This window comes from Ursus arctos, unplaced genomic scaffold (assembly GCF_023065955.2).
Source record: "Ursus arctos isolate Adak ecotype North America unplaced genomic scaffold, UrsArc2.0 scaffold_12, whole genome shotgun sequence".
Classification (NCBI taxonomy): domain Eukaryota; kingdom Metazoa; phylum Chordata; class Mammalia; order Carnivora; family Ursidae; genus Ursus; species Ursus arctos.
The window spans coordinates 5217351-5234003 of record NW_026622786.1 but is presented as its reverse complement, the minus strand read 5'-3'; the positions used below and the strand labels follow the sequence as shown (position 1 = coordinate 5234003).

Genomic DNA, 16653 nt, shown 5'->3' with positions numbered 1-16653 from the left:
GCTGTTGTTTCCTGGAATAATCATTACCAGTATCTTCATCACTTTGTTTTTAATGACATAGTTTTAAAACTTTTCTACATCTTGGTTGCTCTCGTCTGTCTATAGTTTAATATGTGTGAGGTTTTACTAAACTAGTATGTGGAGTCATCTGGTTTCATGGTGATAGATAACTGATTTTAAAAATATCATTCCTTTAACACATGTTGGCTTGAATGCTTGAAGATAGAATGTCTAGAATGAGGAGTAGAGGGGAAGACTAGGGGACAGGAAAGGAGGGCAGCTGGAAGCAATCACCTCTCCTACTCCTAGAACTTTTTGGTTTTGACTTGATTTTTATGCTGCTTTCAGAAGCAGCCAGGTAAGCTCGTCGACACCATTTACAAGGGAATTCAGAATCCAAGAATCTCTGAGGCAAGGAAAAGAATGGGTTAAGATAGCAGAATGATTGAAAAACAGACACTGAAAATAGGATCAGTTGTCATCTATGGCATAGTTCATTCTCCTTGCTGAGAATTTAGGTATCCCGTCCTCTGACCTCTTCTGTCCAGCATATCATTGGCCTGATCTAGTTTGTTGCAGGGATCCAGAGTAAGCAAGTATCTGTTAGCCAAATCTTTGGTTAGTCCAGATTACCTCATGTCCTTTACTGCTTGTTTCCTTTGATTATATAGTACATATCCAAACCCTCACTTATCCAGAATAAAGCAGGGCTGCCTATTCTGTGTGGAAAACGTTTGGCAATGGTTATGATTCTCTTGGCTAGACCGTGGTAGGGCCTTAGCCATTTAACTGCCTGTCCCTTTAAGATTTTGAAATGCCTGTTCTTGTGTAAGCCAGGCACATCTCCTTGATGAATTATTTTACTGGGCCCCTTCTGAAACTTCAGTCATCCTGAAAAATACCTCAGGAAGCTCTTTGACTTTAATTCTCTGTCTTAGTCCTATTTGTATATAATATTTGTGGTATCTGATTCTCTGCCTCATATCGCTAAAACTCATGGCCTTGCATTTCTGGGTCACTCTTAAAAAAATGGAGGCAACTTGATTACTAATGAAAAGTTGACTCATTTCCTTCCAGGCAAAGGCTGACACTGAGTATCAAGAGTTCATAATTAGTCTCCACAGAAGCAATCTCTTTAATTGTAGGGCATCACTTATTCTTTCTTAAATTTTATAAGAATTAATGAGAGCATCAAGAGTGGAAAAAATGATTAAGATAGGCATTTATGCTGTGTTGAGGGGATATATAAAAATGGTATCTGGAAAAAGGTCCCACATGAATTTAAGTGGTTTATTCCCTGCAAGTTTGAATTTGGAGCAGATCTTCCCAGACCATTGTTTTATACGCGCATCATTTTTAGCCTTGTGAAATTTATCAGCAGGTCAGATTCCATAAAGAGATTTGCGGTGTCTACCACCGTTCTGGTCTGAAGAAAATAGGCTGTCATGGTTTGGCCAGTTTGTTTTGGAGAAGATGGTAAGACCTTTCTTTCCCTTTTAGGTTCAGGATTCTTATTTATTCTCCATATCTTGTTTAAATGTATTGTTCTTTGCCTCTCTGTACTTCCTGTGAGGGGTTAGCTGAAGTGTGAGTTGTGCAGCAGTTCATTTACACCAGTGAGCACCAAACTGTCTGTGCATTTAGAACAGTGATTGGTAGGCAGTGTGGAGGACATAAGAGACACAAGGCACAAATTTTGTGCCAGGAGCCTGTCTCGGAGTGGGTCAATGGTCAAGACACACACACAAGCGCTGACTCCAGGCGTTAACATTAGCAAGTATAGTTATCCTTGGGCAGTATTGCTGAGGGAGTTCAAAGCCAAAATTGTAGAGTTATCATACTTAGGAGGTTAAAAGGGCTTCGACAAGCACTTTGCCTACTCACTTGGTTTATATGTGAGGAGCCCAGGGCTTACTCTGGCCAAGTGACCTCCCCTGGATTACATAACTGATTAGAATGTAGACTGGGACTAAAAATTGTTCCTGAGACCCCTCTAGGCAATCTAAAGATTCAGCACTATTTCCTCGCATTCTTGGTACCAACCCTCAAGGAACTAATGTGGGTGAACACGTATATGTGTATGTGTGTATAGATGCATCCGTATCTCTAAATAGAGCTATGTATGTATCTATCTAACGATATATAAAGAGACAAAAATGGAATAAAAAAAACCTTAGTGCTTTGTGAGGCAATTTTAAAGTCCAAGAATTTGAACTCTAGCTATACATTTTATTTTTTAACATTCCATGAAATGAAACAGTGTGCAAATTCTTTTCGGTGCCTCATAAGGGAGGTCTATCCTATATTAGTATCCCAGGGGCCATGGAACATACAAAATGGAATCATACAATTTTAGCGCTAAAGGGAATATTAGAGTTTTTTGGCCTAGGATGTTTTAATGCATGAGGAGGCTGAAGCTCAGAGAATTAAAGTGGGCTGGTACAAGGTTAATTTCTAGTGGCTATCAAAAAGATCTGGGGACATGCTCAAGTCTTCGGTAAGAGATTTGTAAAACAATATACTAGTTACATTTTCATTCTTATTCAGATAAAAAATAAACTCATGACTTTATATGTATATATGTAATACCTATATTTTAGAAAATATATTTGTTCAAGTATGCCCTAAATACATCTCACCTGCCACTAGGCAAGGGTTTTTTAAGCAGAATGATACAGGAGAATGTAGCCACGTCAGGTATGGCTTTACCTTGACTCAGTTTAGTAGGTAAAGTGCCTCCTCAGAGTTAGTGTGAAAACATGGGTTGGGCCGTGATTTATATTATGGTATCTACCATAGTGCTGTTTTTTATTTAGATTTGGGAGATTTTATTTAGAACTTCAACTTGGTTGCTAAGTACAGGTCCAGCCTGGGCCATTTCAGGGTTCATAGTGTCTGTTTTACTTACTGCTCCATCTTTTTGGGGTAATGCATTTGTCTTCACTTTGAGTAAACTTGAGTGTACACTTTCAGGATGCTTGTTTGAGACCCAGTTTCTCTGGTTTGGAGGGCTATACTCACTGTAATATCTAAGTTTTTTTTTTTTTTTTTTGATCCCTTGAGCCATGGTCCTCTTAAGGTAAGTAGTGGTTTTTGTCATAAGTCACCATATGAGGGTTATACACCATAATTTTTTCCCATGATGTCCATTATTTTTATTATCTTTGGTTCTAATTATGCAGAGATGCGGCCGTTGACAGTGATGATTTTTTGACCATTCGATTGCCTCTCTGAAATTAAACATACTTCATTACAAGTGCTACTAAAGTTGCCTGACTTCTAGTAAACAAAAAGTTACCTAAATTTCAAGCATATGTTTTGAAAGTGCTTTCGCCTACGTATACTTTAATGCTGCCATGGGCTTAGAGCAGGGATCAGTAAACTAGTAAATGTTTTAGGCTTTGCTGGCCAAGAGGCACATTGAGGATATTATACAGGTACTAGTATACCCCTTTAAAATGTAACCATTACAAAAATGTCAAAGCCAGCTCCTGGGGTGGAGATCCAAAAACAACTGGTCTTCACCCAGGGCAATATTTGCGGACCTTTGCCTTAGAGTCTAATAGCCACTGGAAACATCTTTCAAGTGCATATGGTATAAACTGGAAGAACCATTCTTTGTGGTAGGTTTTTGTTTTTGTTTTTGTTTTTAGCATACAAAAGAAGTTCTTGAAGCAGAAGTTGCTGAAGTTAGAACAAAGAATTATGTCTGAGTCCTCCTGTGTTAGTTTTTGGTTGATGCTGCTTTTCTAGTTGAGATGATCTATACTGGAGGTCTACACAAAAGTAAGATTCTGTTAATGAGTGGTATTAATAAAATAAATGAAAACATTACATTTTTTTGACAATAACTTTTCTGTTACTGCCATAAAAGTAATAAATGCTGATGTCATTAACTTTGTGAAAGTTATCCTTTGTGTGGAAAGATTTTGGGTGATTATTGTGATGGTGATGGTTTTAATAAATGTTCTCCAAAGCTTATAATCTAGAAGAAAGCATAAATAAAGCAAATCTAATCCCAGCAGTATAGTTAGTGTAGAGTATGCTTCCAAGGATAGGCACCAGTAGGCTAAGACGCACATGCGCTGCTAGTATCTTCCATATGAGGAGGGTTTTTGGGCTTTGCTGTTGTTTTTGTTGTTACAAGACTGCAAGAATATGTAAAATAATGATAGTGTTGTATTTTTACAAGAAATAATCTGTATGGTATCTAGATGTGTGTCAAGTAAACTTTCTCATTAGACCACTATTTAGTTTTGCAGGATTTTCACTTTGTTCCTGTGGAGGCATAGACTTGGATTTTATACAGCAGATCAGATACAGAGGAAGGAATTTCCAAAGCTGAGGAACACTTTATTTTCAAGACACTTGAATTTGAATATGTAGTTGACCCTTGAACAACACAGGGCTTTGGGGCGGTGACGCCTGCACAGTTGAAAATCCCCATAACTTTTGACTCCCCAACAAACTATGATTGCCTACTATTAACCAGAAGCCTTAGTGATAACGTAAACAGTCAATTAACACATATTTTGTATATGTATTATATGCTGTATTCTTAAAGTAAGTTGGAGAAGAGATTATGTTATTAAGAAAATCATAAGAGAAAATACATTTATGGTACTGTACTGTATCGAAAGAAATCTGCTTGTATGTAAATGGACCTGCCAAGTTCAAACTCCTGTTGTTCAAGGATCAACTGTGTACTAATACAGGCATCATTTGTGGGAAACTTTTCTATTCTGTTAACATTTATGAGCATTGTGAAGTGCCAGATCATAGGCTAAGAATTACTTTATTTGTATATGCTTTCTCAGTGTTTTTCAGTCTTTTTATCATTATCACTTTTGCCCCAAAGAAGTCTTTTAGACGTTTTTCCCTAATTCCCCCATACTCCCAAAGCAGTTTTAATATCACAGATATACCGCACTTTTTTTTAATCTACTCTGGCTCTTTGGAAGGCCATAAACCATGGTAATATCTAAGAATGACCCCCAAGAACCATATTTTTACCCCTTGGGCCATGATCTTATCTTAAGGGAAGTTTTTTTCTTGAAGTAGGGTTAGTCACTGTTAATTTCTTTCCCCGTGATGTCCACTATTTTTTATTATCTGTGGTTCTAATTAAGGAAATTTAAGTTGGGTTTTGTAGTGTTTCAGGGCATTCTGAAATTATATTTAATTTCCAATTATCCATGGGAGAATTTTTGCATACCTGCATGTGTGAGTCTCCCCCTCCCCCCTTTTTTGGGGAGAATGATTTATTTAGAACCTATAAAGGAGTATTTTTTATCCTCCTCAAGTTTAAAGAAATGCAGATTTTTCTCCAGCCTTCTCTTACATTCAGGTTTGGTTTGATAGGATTTGGGTGCAATTATCATCATTTATTTTTTGGGGGGAAGGGGAAAGGAGAGAGAGAATCTCAAGTGGACTTCACGCCCAACGTGGAGCCCAATGCGGGGCCCAAACCGACAACCCTGAGATCATGACCTGAGATGAAATCAAGAGTTGGATGCTCACCCAACTGAGCCACCCTGGTGCCCCTGGGTACAATTATTTTTGAACTAGGAATCTTTTCAGACCAAACCATAAGCTTTTGGAGCTGTTTCACTTTCAGACATTTTTTTGGACTTTAGAACTTTGAAGGCAGTCATCCACTCGTGCTGGGGAACAGAAAGCAGGCACCCATACTCATTTTTCTTCTCTGAAATTTTGTTTAATTTTTACTGTTCAGTCTTTTAAGAATCTAGCAGTTCATGCTACTGAGGCTACTTCGTAGGATGTTCTATTCCTCAGGATTCCAGGCTTCTGGTGGTTCATATAACCAATGTTTTATCAAAGATTAATAAAAGATTAATAGAAGTACAAGAGAAAAAAAGGTGCTGTGTGTGTGTGTGTGTATGTGCTTGCACACACATGCGTGTACACACACATGCATGTTTTAGGTAACTTCATATTTGGGGGGAAAATGTGATTTAAAAAATCTCCATGTGGGGTTGACTAGTCCATTTTGAATGATTTAGGGGTGAGTGAGGGTTAAGAAGTCCTCTCTGTATTAGGAATCTTAATTAGGTTTGATAATTCTTTGGATAAATAGTTCAACCTGATGGTTCCCAAACTTTGAGCCTTTTTAGGATTCCATGGACCCTTGCATTTTCCTTTGTACTTCCATTAAGAATGTGAGCACCGCATAATTGAAAGCTTTCTATGTGCTAATTACTGTGTTCGTGTGGTGATGAACAGTTCTTAGTCTGTTGGGAAGACAAATAATCAAAATAAAGGATAATGAGTGCCAAACACCACTAAAAAAATCAATAGCCACTATATAATACCTTTATATGTTAATAATCCTAATAATATCTGCAGTCCATTTAAATAAGGATACAGAACATTCTTTAGTAGTCTAGAGAATGCTCTGTAAGTGTTTGCAGACTCCTTGCAGTGCTAGTACAGTGAAAAGCTTGGGAAAAACTGGCTTCAGTCTTTCATTTTTGCCTATTATTGTGGAGGGTGCTTTTTGTAAACTCAGATGTTTAGAGTATGTTTGCCATGTTGTAATCAGAAGTAGACATTTTCTCAGGGTCTAGTGCAGTAGAATATGGCAAGGCACTGAATAAGTGCTGGAAGACAGAGGGAAGACCACCTTCTATTATAGCAGCAATGCAAGTCTTTCAGCACTGTTTGTGTGCCCTTGCCCAGTCTTTCAAGTGATGATTGAAGAGCCTGGGTGCTTGGTTCAGCTTTTGAGTTCTGATAAATGAGCCCCGACTGTAAACTGGAAGATAAGGGTGTTTGCAAATTCTTGTGTAAATAAAGCATGGTTTCCCATTGCAGTGGTTACTGATTTCATAGTCTCTGATGAAGATGAATGATGCCCTGAATTAACAGCTTTAAAACTAGTACCACTGCAGCTTCCTTTTTTTTGGTTTGGATTCATTAAAATACATGTCTGTTTATTGCTTTATTTGAATGGAGAAGGGGGTGAAAAACCTGCACACATAGAAACCAAGTGAGGTGGAGTTTCAGAAGATAATTCCCAGCCTCACAATTGCCCGTAAAATTCTTTTCCTGTGGGAAACTTTTAATTTGGAAGCTTTCAGCCTAATGTGGGAACCAAGATTAACATTTTCTGAAATACTTCTACAAGAAAAGCAGAAATGTACTGTTCAGGAAGCTGAATTTACATAGTAGAAAAATGGGCTGTCCTGCAGTATTTGGTAGTCTTTGTTTATTAGTTGTGGTAAAAACTTGTGTGTGCGTGTGAATGAGTGTGTGTGTGTGTGTGTGTAGAGAGAGAGAGAGAGAGAGATTGATTGTATATTTGTCTTTATTTCCTTTACATCAAACCAGCAAAGCCCTAGAAAGTGTGTTTTACCACAAACCAGCCCAGTACTGGGCCCTAACCATACACAAATACTTTTTTTTTTTTTTTTTAGCTCTTTTTGTTTTCTCTTCTTGCTGAGTAAGCTGTAGTATTTCCTTTTCTTTCTTTCTTTCTTTCTTTCTTTCTTTCTTTCTTTCTTTCTTTCTTTCTTTCTTCTTTCTTTCTTTCTTTCTTTCTTTCTTTCTTTCTTTCTTTTTGGGGGAAGGGAGTGATTGTGGGAGTAGGAATGGCAAGAAGTCAACATGACGGAGCTTCTTCCCTTTTCTTCCCCACTTTACCAGGAAGTTAACTAGGAGTCTTCCTGTGTTGTTTTTTAATACCAAGTCAGTAATTAGCATAACCCAGTTAGTTATCTTTACACAGAGTTATAGAATGAAAAAGTTGACAGTCTGATGAGATATCAAACTGGAGGCATGGAGTAGGGGGACAATGAGGTTAGACTAGTGGGATGGTCCTCTTGAATGCCACCCTCGGTGTATGTAGGCTTGATTCCGTAGGCTCTGGGGCATCTAGAAGTATGTAGCTGGAGCCTTGGCAATTAAATGCTATAGAGGAACTTTCACTGGTTACAGTTAGCCTTGGCTGTTAGCAATTATTTTTATCTACTTAACATGGGGAGCAGGGGAGGGGGCAGGAAACTGAACTGGCATTATGGTCACAGGAAAGAACAGACTGATTTGGGGACTTTTCAAACTGCAGACCTTTGTTACTGACCAATGCTTTATTTGGTTTCTGGGTTTTGTTATTTTTTTCCTCCTGCCTTTACCTCATTTACCTTAAGGACAGCTTCCCCCCTCTAGAGCTCAGCTAGGGCAGGCTGCCACTGTGGATTGGGGGGCTGAGAGGTCCAGAGCAAGAAGAAAGTGGGTTGAAAGCAGAGTTCTGTTTAAAGAATTTTCTGCTGGAAACTAGCCCAGAGGGAGTAAAGAGGCGCTTTAATTGTGGGGCCGACGCAACCCACATGACACATTTTTTCCCCCTCCGTTCCACATTCTGTATAGTTTTTTAAAAAATCATGATTTTGAAATAGCTGTTTTGTGAAGCACGCATCTCTTTTTCTTCTTCTTATGTGTGGTGGGGTTTTGCTTTGTTGTTTTATTTTCTTAATGACCAAATCCTCACTAAAAAAAGCTAAAGGCAGAGCTGCAGCAAAGCCCTGGGTGCAATTTGGGCTCACCCTGCTGATACAGAACATTCGGTGGAGAAAACAAGGAGAGAGAACACTGGCTTTTATTTGGAAAAGGGTGCTTATTTCCTGCTCAGGCTTCAGTCATCTTGGAGCTGACACAAGCTGCTACAGTGTTTTAAGCTTTTCTCTAGACGAGTGGCTATTCACTTAGGAAACTCGAAAGAACAACATTTTCTTTCTTTTTTTTTTTTTAAAGATTTTATTTATTTGACAGAGATAGAGACAGCCAGCGAGAGAGGGAACACAGCAGGGGGAGTGGGAGAGGAAGAAGCAGGCTCATAGCAGAGGAGCCTGATGTGGGGCTTGATCCCATAACGCCAGGATCACGCCCTGAGCCGAAGGTAGACGCTTAACTGCTGTGCCACCCAGGGGCCCCAGAACAACATTTTCTGTCCTGTATTACTAGGGAGATTGGTGCTGAGCTGCAGCCATTGTCAGATAGGTTGGAATTGCTATTCAAATCCCAGCTTCCTTGAAATCTGTAAAGTGGCTACATGTAAATGTATCCAGGCTGCTGGTGACATGTGAGAGTTGGGGTCTGTTTCTCATCTGTTTTACTGGGGGGGGGGGGCAGTATGGGCATCCTTCCAGTTGGAATACTTTCTAGTTCCAGGAGGAGGAATCCCTTGTTTTTCTCTTCCTTCCTTCTCTCCCCCCTGCCCCAGTCCCCTTGTGTGTTTGAACAGTAACAATGAAAGAGTGGACTTCTTCATGTCAGAAATGGCAGACTTTTTTAGAAGAAAGGCAAGTATGTATCTGTGTATGGGCCTGCTAAATATTCAGATTAGTTTATGGAATTATTTTACGGGAAAAAGCCCCCCAAAACTTTTCCTGTATTCACAGCCTCCTCTGTTAACTGTATTCTTTCAGAGTTCCAAAACTAGAGAAGGGGGACAGAACAGAAGGAAGTCACTGAGAGAACTACTAAAATAAGTGAAAAATTCCCTTCAGAAGGGAGGCATTCAGACAGTTTTGGGAACAAAAGGCAGCTGTTAGATTTATTTGTTTATTTTTTTTTTTAAGAAATTTTTTAACACATACCTCTAGTTCAAGATACAGGCTATTTTCCAAAAATTATACTTGAGGTAATAACTTACTAGAACTGATTTCTGAGAGAATTTGGATGATTAGCCCATGTTTCCAGCCTCTGACCAAACTCAACTTGAGCCATCTCAAGAAGGGAGCTATGGAAGTTCTTCTTTTCAGGCAGAGAGTCTTAATTTCCACTCAGACTAACATGGTATATGGTATACTTGTATTACATTTGAACAGGGATTTGCAAATTTGAAAGGTCTCCTGCCTTAGGAAATAGGGGTCCTTTATTTCTGTCTCATTTACCCATTTATCCCCTTTCTTCCCATGTCCATAATTCTCCTTAGCCTCCTGGGGCATGAGGATAATCTTATACCTCAGAATGATTCTTCGGGTTGATTTGGCCCATGTTCTACCAGGCAGAGCACAGTGTGGTTTGGTAGGGGATTTGGAAACGTATTTGGATCGAGAGACCGACTTTATCACATGAAATTTAACCTTTTTTGGAACCAGTTGCTTAGGAGCTCATGGTATTCAAGGTACCTGTACCAAGTATCTAAAGACATGCCCTTCTGTACAAGATATGAAATGGGAGCCTGAGAGAAACTCAGGAAAGACATAACGTAACAGTGGCTTAAAGTAGTGCCATACCGGTAGAGAGATGGGTGAGATGGTTTGGAGAGGGCTTAATGGAAGACATAGATTTTGAGCAGTTCTTTGGAGCAAGGATGGAAGAAAGGAGCATAAATTAGAGACATATCAGATGGAAAAGTTTTAGAAGATTTTTATATAGGGAACAGTAGACAAGAGTACGAAAGTAATCTGGAGTGTTTTACTAAGGAGTAAGGGAGTTGATGATAGAAGTGGGGCAGACAAGTAGGCCATAGATTCTAAGAAACTTGGATATGAAGGGCTGGATGCTAATGCTGGTTTCTGAGCAGAGAAGTGACACGATCAAAATTATGCTTGAAAAGGATTTTCTGTAAGTAGTATGCTTAGTTTTAGCAAGGGATTTCCTGGCTATCCTTATGGAGAGATGTGAATAGGATGCTGGTGCAGCCAAGATAGTAGAGCTGACTGAATAGATGCCAGTGTTGGGCAAGACCTAGTTCAGTTAAGTACTGTTTTATGTTTTGATAAAAGATCTAGGTAAAGATAGAGATATAGTTGTAGATGGTGCAAAACTGGGGAAATTGCTAGATTCACAGACAGCAAATTTGGGGCAGGTCACTTAGCTTTGGTGTTCTTATCAGTAAACTAGCGGTTCAGACTAGTTGATTTCTGAGATATGGTGCAGTGCTGAAATTCTGTGATTATAGAAATAAAGAGTAAAAGTTATCTCAGTCAAAGAAACTTGGGGTAAAGATTCAGCATGGTGACAGTTCCAATTATTGCGTTCAAAAACGTGTTGTAGGGGTGCCTGGGTGGCTCAGCCGTTAAGCGTCTGCCTTCAGCTCAGGGCATGATCCCGGCTTTCTGGGATCGAGCCCCGCATCAGGCTCCTCTGCTGGGAGCCTGCTTCTTCCTCTCCCACTACCCCTACTTGTGTTCCCTCTCTTGCTGGCTGTCTCTCTCTCTGTCAAATAAATAAATTAAAAAAAAAAAAGTGTAAAGTATAGGATGCAAGAAATATAGCATGAGTAGTTCGTGTGAAAAAAAAAAGATCTGGCATTTTAACTGTATGTTCAGTAGCTCATAATAGTATTTTGTGGCTTCTAAAAAAGTGAACACAGCTTTATGCTGCAATAGTAAAAATACAGTGTCCAGATAGTCCAAGCTCTGTGCTGTGCTGGTAAGATCATGTGTGTTTTTTTCCCCCTCATTTGTGGCCCTTTGTTTGTTGTTTTGTTTTTTAAGATTTTATTTATTTATGAGAGAGAGAGAGAGAGAGAGCACGAGCCGGGGTTGGGGGGAGAGCAGAGGGAGAGGGAGAAGCAGCCTTCTTGCTGAATAGGGAACCCTGAGATCATGACCTGAGCCGAAGGCAGATGCTTAACGGACTGAGCCACCCAGTGCCCCTGGGGACCTATGTTTTAAAGAGGTTTTTGATGAACTAGAATCATCTCGTAGGAGGAGGCAGGATGGCCCAGTGTTTGGGGTACATGGGCTTTGGAGTCATATGTGGGTTTGAACTCTGCCTCTGCTATCTCTTAGCTGTGAAATCTTAATCCTTCTAAGCTTCAAGGTCCTCATATGCAGAATATGGATCATAATGTACCAATACTGTTATAGGGAATAATAAAAGAGATAATAGCTGTAAAATGCGTGGGAAATACATAATACAGAGTAAGTGCTTTAAAAATGTTGGTCACTATTATTACTATTATTAACTTAAGCATAGAAGAGCCACTAAAATGGTGAGGAGATCTGGAAATAATTTTATACTAAGAAATAGTCCAAAGTACTGAATCCTGTAAAAAAGACCAAAGGGTCAATATAACTATATTTAAGTTCTTAAAGGACTACACGTTAGAGAAGCAGAAGGCTCATTTTTTATTCTAGAGAATGGTGAAAGCCACTAAGTGAAAATTTTAGGGAGGCAAAAAAATTTTTAGATGAGATATAATTCACATAGTATTAGATTTACCCTTTTAAAGTGTGCAGTTCAGTGGTGTTTAGTATATTCCAGATATGTGTAACCATCAGCAGTATCTAGTTTCAAAATATTTTTTATTATCCGCACCCTCAAGAAGCTCTCTGTGGTTTCTGTTGTCCCCTCCTCCCAGCCCCTGGCAACAATAATCTCTTCTAACTCTGTGGATTTGCCTATTCTGGACGTTTCCTAAAAATGAAATCATACACCATGTGGTGTTTTGTGTCCGGCTTCTTTCAGTTAGCATTATGTTTTCAAGGTTCATCCATGTCATAGCATGTATCAGATCACCATTCCTTTTCATGGCCAAATAATATTTTATTGTATGGATATACCACATTTTATGTATCCATTTATCCATTTTATTTATCCATTTTTAAATTGTATTTATCCATTTATCAGCTTAGGGACATTTGGGTTGTTTCTACTTTTTGCTATTATGACTAATACTACTATGAATATTCTTTACAAATTCTTGTGTGGACTTACATTTTTAGCTATCTTGGGTATATACCAAGGAGGAGAGGCAGAATTTAAGACATCAGAAAGTAAAAGCTTTCTTTTTTTCCTTTTTCATTTGTTTATTTTTTTAATTTAAATTCAATTAATTAACATATAGTATTGATTTCAGAGGTAGAGGTCAGTGATTCATCCATCTTATGTAATACCCAGTGCTCATTACATCCCATGCCCTCCCTAATATCCATCACCCAGCTACCCCATCCCCCTAGTTACCCCATCCCCCCAGCTCCCTCCCCTCTAGCAACCCTCAGTTTGTTTCCTATGATTAAGAGTCAAGAAAGAGTTTTCTGATAATGCAGTCCACCCACACTGAAAACTGTTCTGTTGTTGAAGTAGTGAGCCGTTAATTTTATTTTACTTAACAAATGCATGGTGTTTACTATGTGCCAGATACCATTCTAAGCACTTTACAATTATTTAAAAACCGTATAAGGTAAGCACTATTATTAAATCCATTTTACAACAAGGAAGTTTAATAACTTGCTCAGGGTCACACATCAAGTAAATGTGGAGCTGTAATTGAAATCCATGTGCTCTGGTTCTAGAATCTGTACTCTCAATAGCAAGAACAATAATAACTTCAAGCATTTATTCAATTCTTACTACTACTCAGGCACCATGCTTAACTGCTTACATTCAAGTAGAGACTGGCAATCATCTTCTAAGGATATCTTAGAAAGAATTATCTCATTGGGTAGAGATTACCTTAAGGTGTGTTGAGTCCCAAGATTCTGTTATTCCAAGGATAATATCTGGCCTGAGGCTTTTAAGATGATCAGAATTGATATCAAAAAGGAAACTGTAAATAAGAATGGGGAGTGTTGTAGGAATTCACTTAATAAGACTTGTCAGAATATGATAATGTTACATATAACTTAAAAGCAGTAACCAAAAGTGGCTTTTGAGATTGTGAATGGAGACCTTAGAAAAATGGAAGAATTAAAGTTTCATGTGAAAATGATCCTACTTTTCAAATGTTCAGTTTCAAGTACTGCAGAGTATATTAGGGTAGGTAGATGACGTTTAGTAAACGGAACATATGGAGCTGGAGCTGTTCATGTGGGTACATGAACGTAGTTCTTCAAAACCAAATCAACAGCAACAACAGTAAGAAATGCATATGAGAGGAAAGAGCAGTGCATCCCAAACTTAAAGTTTCCCCATAATTGATGGGGAAGAAGGAGAAGAGGAATCAGCAATCTAGACTAAGAATTTACCAAGCTTTGAGATAGAGGGAGTCCTAGAAACCAAATGTAAAAAGATTAAAATGATAGGAGGTGTGGTCAGAGACACCTCCTATAGGACAGAGAATTTCTTTAAATATTTTTAGGTTTGTTCTTAATTAATCAACTTATTTAGAGAAGGGGTGGGGAGGGGTAGAGGCAGAGAGAGACAGAGAGAGAGAGAGAGAGAGAATCTCAAGCAGGCTTCACGCCCAGCTTGGAGGAGCCCAACTCGAGGCTCTCTCTCACAGCCCTGAGATCATGACCTGAGCTGAAATCAAGAGTCGGCTGAGCCACCCAGGTGCTCCAGGAAAGAGAAATTCTTTATGATGAAATTTCAGACTGAACTTGACAAAGGGAGAGTCATTGCTCTGAGAGCATAATTTCTGGGTGATAATTAGAATGAAAGTTTTGTTGCAAAGGGACAAGGAAGAACTAGATGGAAGAGAAAGGGAAACTCTCTGTAAAATTAGGCCACAGTTACAGGAGTTTGGTTGTGATGGAAGAAGAATTTGGAAAGGGAAATAGGGCTTAGCAAAAAATGTTCACTAAAACATTTTAAAAGAGATTTGTTAATTTAAGAGATTTGTTAGGTTAAAAGAGATTTGTACATGTTTTAAGGTAAAGGAATAGGCTGATTGATGTCTAGCCCTCTAGAACATTTTAAATAAGAAACTGAGTATTGTTATATTAACAGTAGGTCTAGTTTCACATAGAAATAAGATCTAGTTCTATTATGGACTTTGGGAGAGTAAGTCAGTTGTACGTTATATTATCTTACCTAGAGTAAAAACCTCAAGCTTTCTTCATGGTGGTCTACAGACTCCTCATGATCTGCCTCACAGTACGGCTCTCATCCATTTATCTGCTACTCTTTTTCTTAATCCTTTTGGGAGAGCCACAGAGGTCTCCTTGCTATTCCTCAAACATGCCAGGACTGTTTCCTATTTTAGGTCCATTGTATTTGCTGTTCCCTCCTCCTTGAACACACTTCCCCTGCATGGCTAGTCTTTCACCTCATTTACGTGTTGACTGAAATGTGCCTTCTCAGTGAGGCCTTCTCTGATTTTCCTATTTAAAATCAAAATATTTCATTTAACTATATCCTACTGTTCCCACTTCCATCCCTTCCCATCACCCGTTTCCTGTTTTATTATTTTTTTTCATAGCACTTAACTCTACCAAACAAATTATGTATTTTACTTACTAATCTTATTTTTTGTCTTTTGTTACTAGAATTTAAACTCCACAAGTTCAAGGACTTTCCTAGCACTAGAACAATATCTGGCACATAATAGGCACTTACTAAATGTTTGTTTCATGAATGAATGAGTGCAATATTCTTTGAAGAAACTGAAATGAGAACATTCTTCTTTGTCATCATTAACATCATTATTAATAAGCATGTTGGATGCTCTATATAGAATTGGGCATCATATATTTTCTTACCGAGGAGTTGGCAAACTTTCTTTTTCTTTTCTTTATTTTCTTTATTTATTTGAGAGAGAGAGAGCGCGAGTGATAGAGCACAAGTGGGGAGAGGGGTAGAGGGAGAGAGAAAAGCAGACTCCCCGCTGAGCAGGGAGCTCAAGGTGGGACTCGATCCCAGGACCTTGGGATTGTGACCTGAGCCAAAGGCAGATGCTTAACCGACTGAGCCACCCAGGCACCCGTCAAACTTTTGTATAAAGCACCATATAGTAAATATTTTTCAGGCTAAATGGTCTCATCACAACTACTTAACTCAGTAATGTGTAGGTAGCCATAGACAATCCATAAATGAATGAGTGTGACTGTGTTCCAGTATGACTATTTATGGACACTGAAATTGAATTTTACATAATTTTCAAATGTCACAGAATATTATCTTTTTTTTTTCTGGCATTTTTCTAACCATTCAAAAATGTAAAAACTACTCTTAGCTCATGGGCCATACAAAAATAGGCAGTGGACCATAGTAGGTCTACAAGCTGTATTTGCCCACCTCTGCTTTTACTGGTTTCTTTTTTTTTTTTTTTAAGATTTTATTTATTTATTTACTTGACAGAGATAGAGACTCCAGCGAGAGAGGGAACACAAGCAGGGGGAGTGGGAGAGGAAGAAGCAGGCTTCCAGAGGAGGAGCCTGGTGTGGGGCTCGATCCCAGAACGCCGAGATCACACCCTGAGCTGAAGGCAGACGCTTAATGACTGAGCCACACAGGTGCCCCTGCTTTTACTGGTTTCTTAAACATACCTTAGTTGAAACGTATTTTCCTGTACTTGGTAGGGAACAACAATGAAGATTAAACCCTAGTGACGCATAATTCAGGAATATTCTTCTTTGGCTCCAGAAAGTTTCATATTGTTTCATTTCTGTTTTCCTGGGAACCTTATGTTTTCTTTACATGTTTATGATACTAACATTTAAATAAATTTGCATTCTCTGAGCAGATGCCATCTGATAGTGTTGGGGAGGTGGTGATGGTGTAATAGTCCAGGAGCAAAGCTGGGAAAAGCCCACCCAGGTTTAAAAGTTTGCCATTATTTATAAGGTGAATAATTTCCATATGGGTGAATCTAGAGTTGTCAGCCAGGCTTAACGCCCATAGGACTGCCACTGTGAGTGAGAATTGTGTTGCAGTTTTTAACATCATCCATAACAGACTTCTTACATAACTTACAAATGCTTTTAATAATATAGCTCCGGGATAATTTTGGCTATGCTACAT

At 38.7% G+C, this 16653-nt stretch overlaps 1 pseudogene; it reads left to right on the top strand.

The window, feature by feature from the left end:
- LOC125281743 (notch homolog 2 N-terminal-like protein A) overlaps positions 1–16653 on the top strand; it is a 77801-nt pseudogene that overhangs the window by 53663 nt on the left and 7485 nt on the right.